Source organism: Schistocerca piceifrons, chromosome 1, assembly GCF_021461385.2.
Source record: "Schistocerca piceifrons isolate TAMUIC-IGC-003096 chromosome 1, iqSchPice1.1, whole genome shotgun sequence".
Lineage (NCBI taxonomy): Eukaryota > Metazoa > Arthropoda > Insecta > Orthoptera > Acrididae > Schistocerca > Schistocerca piceifrons.
Window position 1 is genome coordinate 711124064 of NC_060138.1, and position 13232 is coordinate 711137295.

At 44.2% G+C, this 13232-nt stretch overlaps 1 pseudogene; it reads left to right on the forward strand.

Moving 5' to 3' along the window:
• Positions 1-12712: 12712 nt before the first annotated feature.
• Positions 12713-12830, forward strand: LOC124726920 (annotated as a pseudogene).
• The last annotated feature ends 402 nt before the right edge of the window (positions 12831-13232 follow it).

The following is a 13232-nucleotide window of genomic DNA, read 5'->3' on the forward strand; positions in this document are numbered from 1 at the left end:
GTCCCCTAGAACTTATAACTACTTAAACCTAACTAACCTAAGACATCACACACATCCATACCCGAGGCAGGATTCGAACCTGCGACCGTAGCGGTCGCGCTGTTCCAGACTGTAGCGCCTAGAACCGCTCGGCCACTCCGGCCGGCTGTTTGCAGGTAATTCTGCTGTTTATCGTCTAGTAAAGTGATCGGAAGATCAAACCCAATTCCAGAACAATTTACTTAGATGCATGATGCGAAAATTGCGAGGTCATCGGCATGAATACTAAAAGGAATCCGTTGAACTTCGATTTCACGATAAATCAAACAAATCTTAGGGGGGTAAATTCAACTAAATAGCTATGGATTAAAATTAACAGCAACTTAAACTGGAAGAAACACATAGAAAATGTTGTGGGGAAGGCGAACTAAAGACTACGTTTTATTGGCAGAACAGATATACTAGACAGACTGCCTACACTTAGCTTGTCCGTCCTATTTGGGGGTACTGCTGCGCTTTACGGGATCCTTACCAGATAGGATTAACGCAGTACATCGACAAAGTGTAAAGAAGAGCGGCACGTTTTGTATTATCGAGAAATAGTAGGGAACATTCAGCAGGAACGAATTTGTACGCTTCCTAACATCCCTAGCGCCAATGGCTTTCAAGCAGTAGCAACACCGGGCCCCGTCAGATCAAGCGCTGTCAGACTTGTTTAGCAGCTGGATGGGTGCCCGTGCAGGTCCAGTGAGCGCTTTTGGCAAGCCGGCTGAACTCAGTCGTGGTGAGACCAATTAAGCAGCTACTTAACACACAAGTGGCGGCTCCGGTGACGAAAGCTGCTAACGGCCGGGACAGCGATGTGCTGACCACGTGCTCCTCCATATCGGCATCCATTGATGCCTATAGGGTCAGGATGACACGGCAGTCAGTCGGTACCGTTGAACCTATAGAGGCCTGTTCGGACGGAGTCCAGTTCTCAACATTCTTAGCTGATGGACTGTGTGTCCCTAATCTGGTCACTGTGTGACGATAGCTGAAATTTTGAATGACCGCAGAATACCGTTATAAGAGTTATAATAATGTTACTCATAACGTAAATGGAATTTTTTTCGACCAGCAAGTTGCAAATCACAGTTCAAGAAGTCCTTCAGAAGGCAACATCAGAAGAGAGGTGAAAACACAAAAGGCTATCAGTCTTCAACTACAGAGCTGATTCGACTGATTTAACTGGTAGTTGCACAAATTTGGAATTTTATATGAACTTCAAATATAAAGGAGTTTGTTACGGACACTCGTAGGTGCCTTGTGCCGAACGGAGCGGGAGATGATGGTGTTCGGCAGTTTTTTATTATCTTAAAATGGTTCAAATGGCTCTGAGCACTATGCGACTTAACTTCTGAGGTCATCAGTCGCCTAGAACTTAGAACTAATTAAACCTAACTAACCTAAGGACGTCACACACATCCATACCCGAAGCAGGATTCGAACCTGCGACCGCAGCAGTCGCGCGGTTCCGGACTGTAGTGCCTAGAAACGCACGGCCACTCAAGCCGGCTATTATCTTAAGATGTGATTCCCATGTGTCGGATGCGTTGCGCAGAAGGTGCGGAGATTAGTATGAAACTGACGGTTCCGTTCCATTACACGGGAGTGGAGCCTTAATGACGGTTCCGGTTTTTGAAGGTGATTGTTATAATTTAGCACAGGTGGGTTTGACATTTCGGTGGCAGTTTTATGTTACGTGGCTGAGCTTATAGCTAGCTGGAGGAGGTGTTGATTCAGTAAACAGGAGTGTCTAGGTAAATTGCAGTGAGAATAAATATTTTCTTTTATATTTAACATGAAGTGTGTCGGGTTGGGTGACCATTTTCACTGTCGTCGTTTTGAAGCTCTTGTTTCTGAAGTTCCGATGATGTTACAATGAGTCGTCTGGGGAGTTCAGAGGAGACCATTCACGGTGTTTCCTGTCCAATGATCGGATCAACATTCTGCCTTGCCCATCTTTCTCACTATTATAGTACAAACTTAGATGTAACGAATGACTGTCTAGTACGATGCAATTGCAAGCATCTTCGAGAAATCGAAGTCCAAAGTCTCACGAGGCTGCTGAATATCATACGACATCCCCATCCGTCGAGCTGCGACATTAAGGGAACCGCCTAAGATGGGGCACCAGAAGTCAGCATGAACTGCATTCCGGTCGCTCATTTAAGAAACAAAAAAAAAAAAAAAAAAAAAAAAAAATGAGACACTCATATTGCTAAGATGAATCTTGTTTGTTCGGAAAGGTACAATAATAAAGACAATAATGAAGGTGTACTTGTGGTGTGGTAGTATTATATCGTTTATTTAGGGACTGATACCCTCGTGGCGAGGTGGTAGTATATCGCTTATTTAGGGACTGATATGTTCTTCAGTCTATATATAGATTGTCATTCACAGTCAGTCTTGGAAGGACAGTTAGATTCAGCTGCTGCGATTTAATTGAGAAGAACAGCCAGAATTTCAGCAGGTGTGCATTATTTCGTTTGCCACCTATGTTGAAATTATTTCAAAAATGGTTCAAATGGCTCTGAGCACTATGGGACTTAACTGCTATGGTCATCAGTCCCCTAGAACTTAGAACTACTTAAACCTAACTAACCTAAGGACATCACACACATCTATGCCCAAGGCAGGATTCGAACCTGCGACCGTAGCGGTCACGCGATTCCAGAATGTAGCGCCTAAAACCGCACGGCCACTCCGGCCGGCGAGATTTATTTCGTATATGTTGGAGTCCCGTGTCGAGAAGCAGAGGAATCAACCTCAGCTAAATACTAGGCCAACAGTAACAACATTGCGAGAATAAAGCTTCCTGGGTTTGTTGAAAGAATCATCCCTGTTTTCTACAGCAATAAGTAAATCAGCATTTCAGTGCTGCAGAAAATACTGCAAACTGCGTCCGAGGAGTGGCGGCAAGGAGCTACCTGCCAGGAATTTCCGACAGTGGTTCGCGAACGTTACAGTTGTAAGTTTCTCTCTAAATTTTATTTCTGTCTGAAATTTAGTCCAGCTTTACAAAACCTAATATGAACCGAACTGTTAACTGATCTGAAAGCAGCTTGACTTTGTATTAAATGCACAACGGAAGTAAAACAATTATCTGGCCCTACTTAAAATGTCCACTTACCTAGCGTTTTTACAATATTATTGCAGATTTCTCGAAAGCACAACAGCAATAGGCAAGCAGGCAGCGGCTAAGCCTGATTTCTGTTCCTAAATACATGTTCAAACTGTTGCATGTGGTAATGCGTAATGATAAACAGTGGGGTGGGGAGAGTAACAATTCTTTTGAAATTATATGCAAAGAAAACGATTTTAGAATGAAATATATATTCAGAAAGACTGAGTAATACTTCGCGTCATCTTTACACGCAACATGAGTCTGAACAATACTATGCTTAACAAGGTTAACAATGGTTGTAAAAACTTGAGAAATCTTGACAGAGAATTTCTATAAAAATCAAACAGCTTAATGAACTAATATTCAAATCCATGGCTCAGGGAAGTGAGGTGATCTTCCTCTCACCTCTGAGCAAGTTAACTAGCTGACAATAACCATTCCTAGCTGCGCAATGCTGCAGTCATACCTCAACCTTCTTCTCTTCAAAAATAATGACATTATTCAAAATACTGTATATATTCCTTTCACCTTTCAATATGTACATGATATTCATCTTTGCTGTCCTTTCTTCATCTAACAGATACAATTATACATCGACAAAGCACTACTAAATACGTCCATCATCATTCATACAAAGAAGTGTCGCTGAGGCAAACGTGCCTTCGAGCGATGCTCGAGGTTTTCGCAATTTCTGTATTTCGAATGTTTCTACAATCGGTATCATCCAAACGAATGCACCACATTTTCCTGAAGAATAAACATAATAAAATATAAGAATGAATTGGTATAAGAATGAAATATAAGAATTTGAAAGGTTAAAGCATTGTAACTACTGAAAATACCGTACACATACATATTATATAATAAATGCATGGAACTTCATGCAAAACCCAGACGTAATTTTACAATTAATGCAACGTCCTTGTAACCCCTAACTCGACAATTAACTTTCGTATAGTAAACTTGTACGGCCATGGGTAGATAAATTAAAAACGTAAAATAAAATAAAAAAGTAATAATCGCGTTTTGAACATTTGACGCATAACTGGACGTCCACGACACGAGCCGCTCCACTATCAGTCGGGCTAAGGGGACTGTGCGCTCAAAGCCATCTAAATTACGTTGAAAACTCTGACGGTCGTTTTCTCAGAAACGGCCGAGTATCTACGGATAAGCCAAGAGACGGATTCAGTCATTCCGGCTCCTCATCCACTGAGCGAAGCTCATGGGATATCAGGTTATGGCACCTGCCGTGTTCTCCTCGTGAGCAGTGTATCCTGATGTTAGAACCAACTATCCACGCCAATAATTTTCATTTTTGCTTGCTACCACACCACACAACCGAGAACTGGGTCACACGATGCAGTTCAAGTACTTGGGAAGCTTTCTGACAAAAGATCCGCACTGCATAAACGAAATTCGGGCAAGTATCCCCATGGCCAAAGCCGCATTCGACAAGAAGAGGACTCTGCTGACCGGAAAGTTGAGCTTGGACATATGGAAGAAACTGGTGAAGTGCTACGTCTGGAGCATTGCACTGTACAGAACAGAGACGTAGACCAGGAGAAAAATGGAGAAAAATTACCAGGAAAGTTTTGAAGCTTGGTGCCGAAGTAGAATACAGAACAAAAACTGGACAAAAAAATGGCTCTAAGCACTATGGGGCTTAACATCTGAGGTCATCAGTCCCCTAGACTTAGAACTACTTAAACCTAACTAACCTACGGACATCACACACATCCATGCCCGAGGCAGGATTCGAACCTGCGACCGTAGGAGCTGCGTAGTTCCGGACTGAAGCGCCTAGAACCGCTCGGCCACAGCGGCCAGCAAAACTGGACAGATAGGGTGACAAACGACAATATACTGAGAAGAACAGGAGAGAAGAAACTCAATCTGAATACAATTCTTCAGAGAAAGACCGACTGCATGGTACTCATACTTAGGTACGAGGGGTTCATACACGACGTCATTGAAGGGAACTACAGGGCGAGGAAGAAGAAGTATTCAACATCTGGATGAGATGAAAAATAGAAGGATATGCAGAAGACTGAATGAAGAAGCTGAGTAGGAAACACTGAGGTCAGAAATTCTTCATAGGAAGACATGGACCTGCCACTAGACAGAATATTACATAATAACAATAACCACATCTGTTCAGTGGTGAATGGCCTTGAAGAAACGTGCAGGAGAATCCTCTGCAGGCCGTAGCACTGCCAGCGACCCTCTGGTTCTGTGATGCAGGCCGGGCTGTTCTTATGCCGCTCGCAGACAGGCGGCTACCGGATAGCGAGGCGACTCGCACAGTGCGCTCATTACGAAAGCCATTTGCCGCCAGCCGGCTCGGACTGGCTTTAATTACAAGTCGTAAAACCTCCCTGGGACAAGTTTTTACGCAAATGAATCGATGCCGAAGTAGAAAAAGAAGGAGATAGCTCTGTTCGTAGCACAAATGGTCGAGAACGGACTTGTAAACTAGGAAAACTACAAAATGCATGCCAATTGTAACCCAGTCTTGTGCAAAATCGTCAAACGATACATCATTCCATCGTACACATCCGAATTACGCACATGTGTAGCACTCAGGTAATGGTATGGGTGGTATTTTGCATAGGTATGTTTTCGTACTCATACAATAACGGCTTTCCAAGGTCTGTTGTCTCACTTGTTGACGATTCTTTCGGGTTGTGTAGTCGTAGTCCATGAAAGTTTCATTTTGGTCCTAACGTTCCAACCAGAGCCGCGGTGGAAAACTTCCTGGTTCCGTCGAGTGTTGCTGACACAGACCAAAGTAACCCTGGACGAAACTTTAGGACCAAAAAAGCTTTCATGGATCACGACTGTACAACCCGGAAGGTTCACCGATTGCTTTCATACTGATTCCAACTAGTCTGTCAGGTATAGGAGAGACATCCTTGGAAATTGAGGCTCTAAGTTGAGCAGTGAGACGTTGTTGGATGGATTATAGGCAGAATGGGAAAAAACACTACACCATATGATGTCAGTGTAAATGTATGGCTATACTAGACTTCGAGCGTATTCCAAGGAAGTGTTACAAGATCATTACTATTCAGGACAAATCCAAATAACATACTTGCTGTCTGTTGTTTGGGACATGTCCGTAACAATAGACACCATACTCATCGTGCGATCAGTATGAACCTAGACGCAAAGGAATTAAACACAATATCTGCCAGTGTGCGTTGATATAAATGAATGGAGAAAGTTGAAAATTTGAGTAAGGCAGGGATTTTTTTTTTTTTTTTGTATTGTTCGTAGTGTTTGGTCTGGACGGACGTCACAAGACATCCGTTCAAGTTGATCGTTGATTCCGTTACTCAGTTTCATTTATTGTAGAGGGCGAGCAGGTCTCTGACCGAACACGCTGAGCTACCGTGCCGGCTAAACGTCCGTTCCGGTACCGGGAATCGAACTCGATTCGAACCTGGGTCTCGTGGTCACGAGGCTGATGCGATGAGCACTGCACCAAGTGGACACAGTGGTCATTGCAACTGCACGGAGTACCTTAGCATGTCCGAAAGAACACATACATCATTCATGATTAAGGCGAGGACGGCAAAAAATCTCTTCAGTGTAGATGCACACCGAGCACGAACTCTTAAGGGAATTGGCAAAATTCCACGAGTAATGAAGATAATGGTCAGGGGGCACTACATCAGTAATGTGTGGATAAGCTGAGAATTTGGATCTGACGGGAGACGTGCTAGGGTAGTCCATGCAGTTGCGATGAGCACTGTGTCCCGGGTTCGAATCCCGCTCAGGCACAGATCTTCAAATTTCCCCAGCGATTTAAATCAATGCCCGCTCGCAGCTAGTGTTTAATTCTTTTGTGGGTTAAATTAAATGACCTAACAGATAACATCAGAATCCTCATAAAGCTGCCTGAGAATGATTCTGTTGTATGGAGATAAATCGCAGAAAATTGTAGCGAAAGGAAGGAAGACCTGCAGGGATCGACGCTTGGTGCAGCGATCGTTGGCAGATAACCCTGATCAGAAATAACTGTAACGTATTTTGCATAAATAGGCGGAAAGATTCGTTATTGTACGATTACGCGATTGCCGAACAATCACTGCAAGCAGACAAATCCGTTAAATCTCTGGGAGGACGTATACAGACCGAAGTAATGGGATAGCGTTATACACATACACAGATGGCGAAAATATCGCGCACGTAAGATATAAAAGGGTGGTGCATTGGCGGAGCTGTCATTTGTACTCAGGTAAGGTTTTCGATATGATTATGACTGCACAACGTGAGTTGATAGACTTTAAACGCGAAATGGTATTTGGAGCTACACGAGTGGGACACAATATTTTCGAAATCGTCAGGGAATTCAATATTCCGAGATCCACAGTGTCAAGAATGCGCCGAGAATACCATATTTCAGGAATTTCCGCCAATCACGGAGAACACAGTGGCCGACGGCCTTCACTTAACGACGGAGAGCAGCGGCGTTTGCGTAGAGTTGTCAGCCCTAACAGACAACTAGCACTGCTGTAATAACTGCAGAATGCAATGTGGAACGTACGGCGAACATATCCGTTAGGACAGTGCGGCGAAATTTGGCGTTAGTGGGCTATGGCAGCAACTGACCGTCGTGAGTGTCTTTGCTAACAGCACGACTGGCTGTAGCGCCTCTCCTGTGTTCTAGACCATATCGGTTGGACCATAGACGACTGGAAACCCTTGGCTTGGTCAAAAAGGTCTCGACTTAAGCCGGTAAGGGCTGATGGTAGGATTCGATTGTGGCGTAGACACCAGGAAACCATGGTCCCAAGTAGTCAACAAGACACTGGGCAAGCTGGTGCTGGGCTATTTACATGCAGTGAACCGATCATTGACTCGAAATATAGGTATGTTCGTCTACTTGGAGACCACTGGCAGCCATCATGGACTTCATGTTCCCAAACAACCATCGAATTTTTATACATGACAATTCGATTGTCACCGGGGCGCAACTGTTCGCGGTTTGTTTGAGGAACATTCTGGACAATTCGAGTGAATAATTAGGCGACCCAGATCGCTCGACAAGAAACCCAGTGAACATTAATGGAACATAACCGAGAAGTTAATTCGTGCAAAAAATGCTGCACCGCAACACCTTCGCAATTGTGGACGGTTATAGAGGCAGCATAGCTCAATATTTCCGCAGGGGGCTTCAACAACCTGTTGAGTCCATGCGACGTCGAGTTACTGCACTACGGGAGGTCGATAGGATATTATGGGGTATCCCATGACTCTTTCAGCTCAGTGTAAAGAGATACGGCCACATAATACTAATCTTAGGAGATGCGGATGCCAAAAAGAGATTCGTTGGAAAAATCCTCAGAAAGTGTAGTCCGTCTAAGAAGTAGGTAGCTTTAAAAATCTTCATTCGGCCGTACCAGATATAATTAATAGATCAAATACAGAGGATTCATAGAAGAGCAGTGCGTTTCATCACAGGTTTTAGTAAGCTTCAAGGAGATGCTCATCCAGACGTAGTAGCACACGCTAGAAGAGAGGCATTTTGCATTACCATTAAAATTCCGAAAGCATATGTTCCTAGAGGAGTCAACCAATATTTTGCTGCCTCCTAGGTATATCCCAAAAAAAGACCGCGAAGGCAAGAACAAGGAGATTCTGTGTAGATTTCACTACTGGAAAGGGGTAGGGGGCAGGATAAATGTAGATACAGTGTATCGAAAAGGTTTGCCTGTGAAAAAGACTGAATCTATACATACACATTTGTGTGTCGATGAGTTTCAAAAATGTGAACCGGTTCATCAGAAGATAACACTTACATTCGCTCCTTAGGGAGCGTTGAAATTAAAACTGAGTGCCGTCGCGTAGTCGTTACGACACAGAGCTCGGGCTCGTAAGGAGCATGCTACAGATGCTAGTTCAGCCATTCATATTTTACACATGCTGTTCCTGTGTCATCCCCTTGTGCTTTGTTAAACCTCAGGTACCTTTCATGACAGAAGCAGCTGAAATGTCGACCTATCCGCATGCTCTAAACACATTAGAGCGTAGGCATTTCCAATCATACGGCGAAACGTGTGAAAGCGGAGTACAACGGCACATGAGAAAGTTACCAGCGTGCAGCTCTGGCGCTAGGGGCGCCTTATCGGCCCTGCTGCTACTGGCCCGGGGAATGACGAAAGTGTCTTCCGGAACCGCTCTCTGCCCTGCGAGAGCGGAGGGCACGACCTGCATCGAGGGCACTGTTTGTAAACACCGACACGTGGATGCGGGCGTGGCCGTGCCGCCGCTGCCAATGCGGGCCCAGGCCGGCTACCACGTGCCGCTCCAGCACTGCAGCTCTCCTGGACACTCCGCTGGGACCTAATGTGTGCGTCGAACGACTGGAGGCCGCACTGTGCTACCCACAGACTTCGACGAGCTGCGGTGTGCTACCTGAGGCCGACTCGAAAGCGTCTCCTGCCAAAGGATTTAGGTCATCAAGCTTCCCATTTTCGAGAAAAAAGAATGAGGTCAAAGGTCATAACACAGGGTATGTTTCGGACGCATTAAATCGTTAGAACACTCAGATATAAAAATAGTTTATGCATATGAGGCACAAAATATAACAGTTTCCGAGAAACTCAGCTTGCCCTTTTCTCACATGACACACTGCGAACTATGGATGGAAGGTACCAGGCAGATTCCATATTTCTAGATTTCTGAAAGGTTTGACAGGGTGCCTCACTGCAGACTGTTAAAGAAGGTACTAGCATAGGGAATATGTACGCAGAAACGTGAGTGCCTCGAAGACATGTTAAGTTATAGAACCCGTTGTGTTGTTCTCGATGGTGAAAGTTCATGAGAGACAAGGGTATCGTCAGGGAGGCCCAGGGAAGTATGAGAGGCCCGCTGTTATTCTCTGTAGACATAAATGATTGACGGACAAGTTGGGCAAGAATATGTGGTTGTTTACTGGCGGTGCTGTGGTGTACAGTCAGGTGTCGTCTTTGAGTGACTGTAGGAGGATACAAGATGACTTAGACAAAAAAATCCCAGTTGGTGTGAGGAATGACAGCTAGCTCTAAATCTAGAAAAAATGTAATTTAATTCGGATAAGTTGGTGTTGTTGTTGTGGTCTTCAGTCCTGAGACTGGTTTGATACAGCTCTCCATGCCACTCTATCCTGTGCAAGCTGCTTCATCTCCCAGTACCTACTGCAACCTACATCCTTCTGAATCTGCTTAGTGTATTCATCTCTCGGTCTCCCTCTACGATTTTTACCCTCCACGCTGCCCTCCAATACTAAATTGGTGATCCCTTGATGCCTCAGAACATGTCCTACCAACCGATCCCTTCTTCTAGTCAAGTTGTGCCACAAACTTCTCTTCTCCCCAATCCTATTCAATACCTCCTTATTAGTTATATGATCTACCCATCTAATCTTCAGCATTCTTCTGTAGCACCACATTTTGAAAGCTTCTATTCTCTTCTTGTCCAAATTATTTATCGTCCATGTTTCACTTCCATACATGGCTACACTCCATACAAATACTTTCAGAAATGACTTCCTGACACTTAAATCTATACTCGATGTTAACAAATTTCTCTTCTTCAGAAACGCTTTCTTTCCCATTGCCAGTCTACATTTTATATCCTCTCTACTTCGACCATCATCAGTTATTTTGCTCCCCAAATAGCAACTCCTTTACTACTTTAAGTGTCTCATTTCCTAATCTATTTCCCTCAGCATCACCCGACTTAATTCGACTACATTCCATTATCCTCGTTTTGCTTTTGTTGATGTTCATCTTACATCCTCCCTTCAAGACACTGTCAATTCCGTTCAACTGCTCTTCCAAGTCCTTTGCTGTCTCTGACAGAATTACAATGTCATCGGCGAACCTCAAAGTTTTTATTTCTTCTCCTTGGATTGTAATACCTACACCGAATTTTTCTTTAGTATCCTTCACTGCTTGCTCAATATACAGATTGAATAACATCGGGGAGAGGCTACAACCCTGTCTCACTCCCTTCCCAACCACTGCTTCCCTTTCATGTCCTTCGACTCTTATAACTACCATCTGGTTTCTGTGCAAATTGTAAAAGCCTTTCGCTCCCTGTATTTTACCCCAGCCACCTTCAGAATTTGAGAGTATTCCAGTCAACATTGTCAAACGCTTTCTCTAAGTCTACAAATGCTAGACACGTAGGTTTGCCTTTCCTTAATCTAGCTGCTAAGATAAGTCGTAAGGTCAGTATTGCCTCACGTGTTCCAATATTCCTACGGAATCCAAACTGATCTTCCCCGAGGTCGGCTTCTAACAGTTGTTCATTCGTCTGTAAAGAATTCGCGTTAGTATCTTGCAGCTGTGACTTATTAAACTGATAGTTCGGTAATTTTCACAACTGTCAGCACCTGCTTTTTTTGGGATGGGAATTATTATATTCTTCTTGAAGTCTGCGGGTATTTCAGCTGACTCATACATCATGCTCACCAGATGGTAGAGTTTTGTCAGGACTGGCTCTCCCAAGGCCGTCAGTAGTTCTAATGGAATGTTGTCTACTCCCGGGGCCTTGTTTCGACTCAGGTCTCTCAGTGCTCTATCAAACTTCACGTAGTATCGTATCTCCCATTTCATATTCATCTATATCCTATTCCATTTCCATAATATTGTTCTCAAGTACATCGCCCTTGTATAGACCCTCTATATACTCCTTCCACATTTCTGCTTTCCCTTCTTTGCTTAGAAGTTGGTTTCCATCTGAGCTCTTGATATTCAAACAAGTGGTTCTATTTCCTGAAAATGCATGTTTAATTTTCCTGTAGGCAGCATCTATCTTACCCCTAGTGAGATAAGCCTCTACATCCTTACATTTGTCCTCTAGCTATGCCTGCTTAGCCATTTTGCACTTCCTATTGATCTCATTTTTGAGACGTTTGTATTCCTTTTTGCCTGCTTAATTTACTGAATTTTTATATTTTCTCCTTTCGTCTATTAAATTCAATATTTCTTCTGTCATCCAAGGATTTCTACCAGCCCTCGTCTTTTTACCTACTTGATCCTCTGCTGCCTTCACTACTTCATCTCTCGAAGCTACCCATTCTTCTTCTACTGTATTTCTTTCCTCCATTGTTGTCAATTGTTCCCTTATGCTCTCCCTGAAACTCTGTACAACCTCTAGTTTAGTCAGTTTATCCAGGTCCCATCTCCTTAAATTCCCACCTTTTTGCAGTTTCTTCAGTTTTAATAGTAGGAAAAACAAATCCATAATTTTCGGGTACAGCATTAGTAGTGTCCTGCTTGACAAAGTCTTACAGTTTAAGTATTAGTGTTTAACGTTGCAAAGCGATATGAAATGGAACGAGCGTGTGGGGTCTGTCACAGGGAATGTGAATGGTCGACTTCGATTTGTTGAGAGAATTCTGGGAAAGTTTGGTTCATCTGCAAAGGAGACTGCATACAGGACGCTAGGGCGACCCATTCTTGAGTACTGCTCGAGTGTTTGGAATCTGTACCAGATCAGGTTAACGGAATATATCGAACCAATTCAGAGGCGGGCTGCGAGATTTGCTACCTATAGGTTCGTACGACAGCCAACGGCCTTGCCGCAGTGGTAACACCGGTTCCCGTCAGATCACCGAAGTTAAGTGCTGTCGGGCTGGGCTAGTACTTGGATGGGTGACCATCTGGTCTGCTGAGCTCTGTTGGCAAGCGGGATGCACTCAGCCCTTGTGAGGCAAACTGAGGAACTACTTGATTGAGAGGCAGCGGCTCCGGTCTCGTAAACTGACATACGGCCGGCAGAGCGGTGTGCTGACCACATGTCCCTCCATATCCGCATCCAGTGACGCCTGTGAGCTGAGGAGGACACGGCAGCCGGACGGTACCGTTGGGCCTTCCAAGGCCTGTTGGACGGGGATAAATTAGGTTCGAACAACACGTAAGTGGAAAGGAGATGGTTTGGGAACTCAAATTCTGATCCCTAGAGGGAAGGCAACATTCCTTTCGAAGAACATCATTGAGAAAATTTCGAGAACCAGGAATTTGAAGCTGGCTGCAGAACGACTCTGTTGCCTCCAAAATACATTGCTCATAAGAACCCTGAATATAAG